The sequence below is a fragment of the Hevea brasiliensis genome, chromosome 8 (assembly GCF_030052815.1).
Source record: "Hevea brasiliensis isolate MT/VB/25A 57/8 chromosome 8, ASM3005281v1, whole genome shotgun sequence".
Lineage (NCBI taxonomy): Eukaryota > Viridiplantae > Streptophyta > Magnoliopsida > Malpighiales > Euphorbiaceae > Hevea > Hevea brasiliensis.
The window spans coordinates 88,624,791-88,633,935 of NC_079500.1; positions in this window are offsets into that span (position 1 = coordinate 88,624,791).

Below are 9,145 nucleotides of genomic sequence, written 5' to 3' on the forward strand. Positions count from 1 at the left end.
AATAAAGACTACTACAAACCGATCTAGATATGAATGGAAGATACAGTTCATAGGTCCATGAATGTTGTTGGTGCATTTGTTAGCCCAAACGGCATCATTAAGAATTCATAGTGCCTATAACGGGTCCTGAATGCAGTTTTAGGCACATATGCATCCTTTACCCTCAGCTGATGATACCCTAATCTGAGATCAATTTTTGAAAATACACCAGCTCCCTTCAACTGTTCAAATAGATCATCAATTCTGGGCAATCGATATTTATTCTTCACAGTTACTTTGTTCAATTACCAGTAATCAATGCACAATCTTAAGGTCCCATCCTTCTTCTTCACAAACAGCACCAGAGCTCCCCATGGTGACATACTAGGGCATATTAATCCCTTATCTAGTAACTCCTGCAACTGGATTTTCAACTCCTTCAATTCAGTGGGTGCCATTCTATAAGGACCAATAGAAATTGGTGTTGTACCTGGTATTACCTCAATAGCAAATTCGACTTCCCTTTCTAGTGGCAAACTAGGCAATTCTTCAGGGAACACATCTGGGAAGTCTCTTACTGTAGATATATCACACAGGTCTAGCTTAGCCTGCTTAGTATCAACTACGTGTGCTAGGAAGGCTTCACAGCCTTTCTCATCAATTTCTTACAACTGTGGCCGAAATGACATTGGATAGGAAATCTGTCCTTTCACCCACGACTGTGATCTCAGTACCCTTATGAGATTTCAATGAAATCCTCTTCAATCTACAGTCCACTATTGCCTGATGACGTGACAACCAGTCTATTCTCAAAATCACGTTAAACTCGTGGAAGGGCAATTCAATTAGGTCTGCTGAGAATTCATACCCCTGAATCCTCAACGGACAACCTTTATACACCTTATTCACTACCACACTGTGGCCTAATGGATTAGTGACCAGAATGTCTTGGACACTTTCCTCTACTGAGATTCCCATCTCTACGGGTAGCTTAATATAGATATATGAATGGGTAGATCCTGGATCCACCAACGCATGCACAGGCAAAGTGTAGAGGAAGAACGTACCCCTAATGACATCTGGGGCATCTTGCTCTTCCTGGGCTCTCATGGCATAAGCTCTGGCAGGTACTCTAGCCTCTGGCCTCTCGGCTGACTCAGATGTAGGCCTCTGTGATGGACTAGCTGCCTCAGATTTACCAGGCCTTCTACCCCTTTGAGGTGCATGGGTAGGTCTGGGGCAACTGTAGTAGTCCTCTTCGGATAATTTTTTATCTGATATTCTGTAGACCCACACCATAAGCAAGCACCAGCCACTCTCCGACACTCCCCTTTATGCCACTTCTGGCAGTATGGATGACGAGAAGATCTGGGCTGGTCCTCGAACACCGTCTCCAGAGCGCCCACGGATGATGTTGTTGTAGCCTCTCTAGGTGTGAATTGTGGTGCAGGCCCCAGCACCGACCACGACTGAGGTGACCCGAACTCTGAGTAGTAGGTCTCTTAAACTTCTTACTGGGAGTGGAGGATGAATTGGACTGACCTGGACTCCTCTTCTGCTGTCTTTCCCTTCTGTTCTGCTCATTTATTCTGATTCTTTCTACTTTCAATGCAGCATCGACTAATTTGGTGAAATCCGTAATCTCCAATGCTGTTATCATGACCTTAATATTGTCATTTAGCCCTTCTTCAAACCTTCTACACCTCTCAGCCTCTGTAGGGACTATCTCCCTCCCATATCGGCTCAGTCTGACAAATTCGTGCTCATACACTGCCACTGATAACTGCCTCTACCTCAGATTGATAAATTCTCTTCTTCTCTCTTCTAGGTACACCTTACTGACATACTTCTTTCTAAACTTTGTGAGGAAGAAATCCCAGGTGATCTGATCTGGCTACACCTCACTAGATACTTTGTCCCACCACTGGTATACATTATCTTGAGGTAGGGATACAACACCCTCTAGGTTCTGCTCTGGGGTGTATTGAAGCTGTTTCAACACTCCTTCAATTCTATTAAGCCAATTTTTAGCTGTCATGGGGTCATCCTCTCTCTTCCCAAAGAAATCTATAGCCCATGTTTTCGTAGCTTTTCCAGATGGAACTTCTGTGGTGGTGGCGGAGGTTGTGGCTATGGTTGTGGTGGTGGAATTGCCCCCATCATTTGTCGGTAAAATTCAGTCATTTGCTGGAATAATGCAAACTGAAGTTGGGCAGGTGTCTCAGCTACCGGTGGAGCTAGTTCTCCTCTGTCTCCTAATTCAACCCTTGGTGGAGCATGACTCTCCACCTCTTCATCAACTACTCTTTGAGAAGCAAGATCCATATCCTAATCAAAAGAACCAAAAACAACAGATCTGCATCAGTGTCACCTCAATATTTACAAATGCAATGCAATGGTATGTACTCTATCTAGACCCAGAAATTCCTGAACTGCGCTCTGATACCACTAAATGTGACACCCCTTACCCGTCTACAGTGTAGCCAAGCAATAAGTGCCACTCAGTGTGCTGGAGCACCACATATTATCTTATTGATATTTATCATTTCTTAATTTATTTAATTATGGGTCACCAAGTGAAATTTTTTTTTTTTTTTGAAATTGATGTCCTTTACATCATTTATTGAAATTTTAAACTAATTTGAGGTTCCGAAGATTTTTCAGAAAATCTGACAAAGTGCCGGCTAAAAATAGAGAAAACAGTCCTTGAAACCTGTGGAAAACACTTCCAAATATTTTTTTCCAATCATTCTCAACTCCAAATAATCAATATCATCTCAACATTTCTCAACAATTTTTATTTATACAATTCATATCATATATAATTCAATTCACTCAAATTTATAAAGGCAATACTTAATTTCATTAATTTACAACACAAAATAGTACAAGTGTTTATAATTTACATGATAACATAAAGATCTACATACAAAATACAATTTACAAAAATACAAAAGAAAATCCTAGTGCCCTACCAAAATACACTGCAGATGAGAGGTGACACAGGACACTGGCAGATCTGACTCTCACCTAGTCTGGGGTCTACTAGGCTCACGCTCTATGTCTCCTGTACCTACGGGTGGCAAAAGCAACGCGCTAAGCAATACTGTTTAGTGGTGCCAATAATAAAATGAAAATAACTAGAATGAAATAAACATATAGAGTGTATGCTGACATTTTATACAAACTGAGTTTCTAGCAATTATTCGTAGTAATCTAATACTTTTTATGTTAATTATTTGATTAAAATTTGGTAAGATTTATTTTGATTGCTCAAGTAACTTATAGTAGTCGACTGAACTAGATAAATGGGTAAACTAGCACTAGGTACCAAGTACCTCGGGCTATCACACCATCAGTCACATTGTGTCTCCCGGTATGCAACACAACAGCTAATAAGCTCTAATAATTATGAGGCATGAAACCAAGTATAGTAATCTCAATCAAAATAGCCAAAGGCTATTATATCACAGAATGGCGCGTAAGGCCATAAAACACAGAATGGCATGAAGCCATACGCAGTACTACTAACAGAACCCTATTGGCATGCCAACCTATCCAAACCAATCATTCTAGGCATACTAGGGCATTTTACACAGTTAATGATTTAATTATTTATTTTTGTAATGTAGAGGTCACTATTCACTTGACTATTTCTACTCAAAGGTTAACTTTTTAATTTATAATAGATTTGTTGAACCTTAGTTCACCAAGATACCACATTTTGGTTCACAAAAGTGTTAGCATTAGTTGCCAATCAATACTTAAAACCAATAGGAAATAAATCAAAAATTTCAGTCTTAGGTGCTAGAGTTCACTATTCCATTAGGCAATTCTATAATGAGAATTTTGCCAAATGTCCTCAATCAAAGTTGTTCCTTTATGTGTCTTCTTTAATTTCCTTTTTGAATCACTCCATTTGGAGTTTTCTAGCTCAAGTTATCCTAATTTCTTTAGGACTGACCAGATTGGCATCTACCCAGAATTTCTGTGCAAAAATGGTTCTAGCAGTTTTGATACCTTGAATTTGGTTAGCAATTCAGATGGGTTATGGTCAGAATTTAGTTTGGTGTTCTTCATGAAAGTTGTTCTAAATTGTCTAAGCTTTTCATTGATATAAATTCTAGGTCAATTAGACATTTCTACACTAAGTTATGACCATTTGAATAAACACTGTTCATTTGGTCATTTTGCCCAGGCAGAATGAATGGTACCCGGATTTGGTCAATTTTTAGGTTAGTCTATTGTGGTTTTCTGGGTAGGCTTCCTCCATCAAAGTTGTGTCATTATGTATCTAATTTCATGTCCAATTGGCCTTGCACCAATTGAACCTACACAACTCCAGTTATAGCTGCCCAAATCTGCTGGACTCACACTCAATCCTGCAGGTTACACTAGGCAGCATACCTAACTTCAATTCCCATGGCACAAATCACTTCATTTCCTAATCACACATAGCCAAATAGTCACTATTTGACCATTAGAACTTCATTTCACTAATACATGAGCAAAATTTCAAATTTGTGCCCAAACCCTAACTCTACCATTTCAATTCTTCAAACACATACAATCAATTGATCAATTCATACTCCCAATAATGCATATACAAAGTTTAAAGGATTAATTGACACTAACCTTTGTTGGAGAGTTTTCCTAGCTTACGAAACTTCTTGATTTTTCTTTCTTTTTACTGCCTCAAGCTTGCTCTAGTTGGAAGGAGGAGTTTTAGTGAAAGGAGCAAGTGATTTTAGGGGGGTGTTTATAAAGAAAATTTAGAAAGAAGGAAAGTCATCAATGGAGATAAGAGAGAGAGAGGAATTTGGCTGAAGAAGGAAGAGAGAAGATAGCAGATTTTTCTTTTGATTTTTACCCCATTTAACTCTTTTTAAATTGATTTCATAATGCTTGTTATAATTTAATTTGTGGAGCCCTTTTAATGACATCATTCTCATGCAATAAATCCATTTATTTCTTTTTTTTTGTTTTTCTTTCTATTAATTTTTAATTAAATATTTAATAATATTTATTCACATTTTATGTCTTAATTGGACAAGTTGATAAAAAATCATCTCTGAAAATGAAATGACTAAAATGCCCTCCGTTTGGCTTAACGAGCTAAAATCGTGTGTACCGATCGATTTAATTTCCCTTGCATTTTCTTAACAATTTATTGTCATTGAAACCTCAATAATCCTTCTCTGAAATCCCGAAAATTATTTTATAGGGTTTCCCCCGGGTCTAGGGTTGCTAACGGCCTTCACCGTCACTTCCCGTTAGGGTCACTCATCGCTGGGGCTACAGCTCATTTAACCTTAGTGCATTTTATTTCTAAAAATTTTCCTTAATTTTTCTTATCATTATTTAGTTTATTTATAACTCTTCACTCTAGTCTAATTATAATTCTAGATATTCTAGCTGCCCGGACCGATATTGATCACCAGTACAGGAGAACGTACGGACTAGCTAAAGTGAGGATGTTACAACATAAGTAAATATATTGTAATTCATTTTGAGTTGAAAATAAAGTTTGTAAATTTTCTTTTGTATATGAATTTCCATATGAATGAAATATATATTATTTTCTTGAAATTACATGAGCATTGGTGAATGATATGATACATAGGAAAAATGAAATGAGTATAATTGATTTTAACTGGTGAATAGTGGAACCCGCCATATGCAAATAAAATAGAGAAAACTATGTCTGGGTCTCCATAAAAATAAATTATAAAAAAAAATTTTCCACACATGAGATAATACTAGGAAATGAATATTAAAATTAACAATGAACATGATAAGACAAGATAAGGTGCTCCGGTACTGAATGTGGCATACTTTCTCGGCTACATTGTAGATGGGTAAGGAGCGTCACAATCCTTTCCTTGGATTCCTTGGTGTTTATTCATTTTTATGAAATATTTTTACAAAATTTTTATCTTTACAAAATTTACCAAATACATTTCAATGTTCGGTTTGTGGGAGAGTCCTTCCAAAATCCCAAATTTTTACATTGGGACCCAATGGAGAGTCCTTTTTGGAGTCTCGTGCTTATAATACAAGGGAGAGTCCTTCCTTAGAGTGCCTCAAATATATTATTAAGGGAGAGTTCTTCCTTTAGCTTAGCTCATTATTAAATAAAATACCGAAGACATAAGAGTATTGAATAGCTTAAGACGAAACAATAAGAGTAAAGGTATACGATTGATTATGCCGATGATGAGACTTTTCTTTATTAACTGAGAGTTCTCATTAATGAAGAAAACTCTCTAGGTTTTAATTAATACATCTCTTTTGAATTTGAGCCCTAATTAAAGGGAATGAAAATCTATACGCATATTGGTTCAAATATAAAAATTCACTACACACACATCACTCCCTCAACTATTTGGATGCTAATGATAAGGTGAATGATGAGTAAGCTGGGAGTCCTCCTCACTCATTATGAGACTCTAGGGATCAAATAATACCTCTTCGAAATTAGAGTCCTAATTTCAGGGAGGGAGGAATTTAATATAATACATTTGCATATAATAAGTTAAACAAACACAATCTCAACTCACTTTAGGGTTGTCCCACGTACTCATGTTCTTGGGACATCCAGAATAGTGAAATATCAAGCGTTCCTATGAAAAAAATATGGGAACCAACATCATAATTTAAACCCCAAAAATAATCAGTTTTAAGTTATAAAGAGCACATCATTAAATCTACTCGCCCTCGTTGAGGGATGATGTGGGGTGCCTAACACCTTCCCCACATGTATACGGACCCCGAACCTAGAATCTCTGTCATAGAAGTGGTTAAACCTTTTCCAAAAACAAAAATGGTTTTACTTTAATTTTTCTCAAAATTAAAGTGGTGAATCCTCGCTTTTCACTTCGGTGAGAATCATCCGACGATCGTAAAATCCTTGCAACAGTAAGCTTGATACAACTACATTAGATGCTCATTCATCTTGATGGGTAAGTGTAAATACCCAAGCCTATCCTCTGCCTATTGTGTGGCACTCTACACTTGTCCCCTACTACCTAAATCCTTGAGTTTGTTGGTCATTAAATTGATTGTCTGATGCACCATGAGGACTATAGCACATGGTCTGGCCACACTAGCCATAGACCTTATGACCCTATCTGTTATCCATTAAATATTGGCATTTTCCAAAAAAGTGGCCCTACTAACCACACTTGAAACATCTGTTCGTGTTCATAAAACAAGCTCCCTAATGGATCGGGTACATTGAGTGCAAGGTGCAAATGATGACCAGGAACTTGATCCAAAACAAGTATCTTGATCCCTGACTACAGCTATTATTATAGCTCAATTTGTAATCTCTGTGCTTGGATCCAACTTTTCCCCTAATATGTTTGGCTAAACCATTAGTTCCACTCTGTTTAGAGCCACCCATTAAACTCTAATTTAAACCTCCACTAAAAACAAGGTTTTGGGTGCTAGACTAGCCTCCTTCTTTACTCTTTTTCATTTTGCCTCTATCCTTATTTAGATAACTTGTTTCTATTTGTTTGGCTAAGTCTATAATGAGGTTAAAAGATTAATCTATAATATTGCTAAGGTGGCATACCTCTTATATGTCCCTTTAAGAAACCTCTTAATTTTATGGCCTTTGTGACACAACTAAATGGGCATATTTGCTTAACTTTAGGAACTCGAAATCTTCAATTTAATGGATAACCTTGAAAGCCCATTACCTCATCTTCCTAAAGCTTTTTGGTACAAACCTACTGATAAATATGTTAGAGAACTACACTAATCATACCCTCAATCTTGGGGATGACATAATCCATCATCCACTACCACGGGACTGGTCCCAATAAAAGCTGTGTGCACTCAATGAGACGCTATCTGTTAGATGCATCTTAAGACGTCCTTGTCTAACTATATCTAAAAACCTCAAAGCATCTCTAATTCCATCATATTTTACTATTACCAGCTTCTTAAAATCTATGATTTGCTTGTATGTAGGACTTGCTTTACTGCATGTTGTTAAATGTGCCTAATATTGCTCCATCATCTTAATAGTCCTTTGTAAGGCAATTGTGATGGGATTTGCTTCATTAGTGGCGTTTATGGCTATGGTGGTATTTGTGGTTGAGGATGCTTCCTAACATTAGTAACTTTAATAGGTCTACCATGCCATTTGAGAGCTTATACTACATCATGTATGGATGCCTCATTCTAAACATATGGCTTGTAACGGTCAGGCTCCAACCACTAGAGGAATTGTCTGCTTTGGCCTTAAACCTCACAGTTTTGTCCCATAGGTGGAGTGGAGAACTTTTAAGGAGGCCACCCATCATAGGATTTCTCTCAAGTGAGCACACTTAACCCTGGAGTTCTTCCAACTCTCCAGGCCATTCCACCAAAAAACGTCTCTAGTTATTAGTTCCCTTATTTTATATATCATTACTTTCCACTCTCATTCCGATGTGGGACGTGTTTCCATCTTTCAGGGAGCTTTTTGCGGTGTCCAACAGAATCATTGGGGCACTGCCTTACGGCCTTGTGGCCCACCAACTTTCGCCATAAGTGTCCTCACTTATCGTACCATACTGAGGGAGGTTTCGGCTTTGATACCAATTGTAACGGTTAGGCTCCAACCACTAGAGGAATTGTCCGCTTTGGCCGTAAGCCTCTCAGTTTTGTCCCATAAGTGGAGTGGAGAACTTCTCAAGAGGTATCCCATCCTAGGATTTCTCTCAAGCGAGCACGCTTAACCCGGGAGTTCTTCCAACTCTCTAGGCCATTCCACCAAAAGGCGCCTCCAGTGATTAGTTCCCCCATTTTATATATCATTATTTTCCACTCCCATTCCGATGTGGGACGTGTTTCCCATTTTTCAGGGAAATGGAATCACTGGGGCACTGCCTTAGGGCCTTGTGGTTTAAATGTGACACCCCTTACCCATCTATAGTGTAGCCACGCAAAGCATGTCACACAATGTGCCAAAGTACCTTATCTTATCTTATTTCAATTTCCAGTTCTTAATTTATTAATTAAAAAGCTTTTAAGTGAAATTCATACCATTTATGTCATTTATTGAAATTTTGATTTGAATTGAAATTTCGAAAAATTTTACAGAAAATCCAACAGAGTGCCAGCTAAAAATTGAGAAAACAATTCTTCAGAACCTGTTAAAAACACTCCCAAT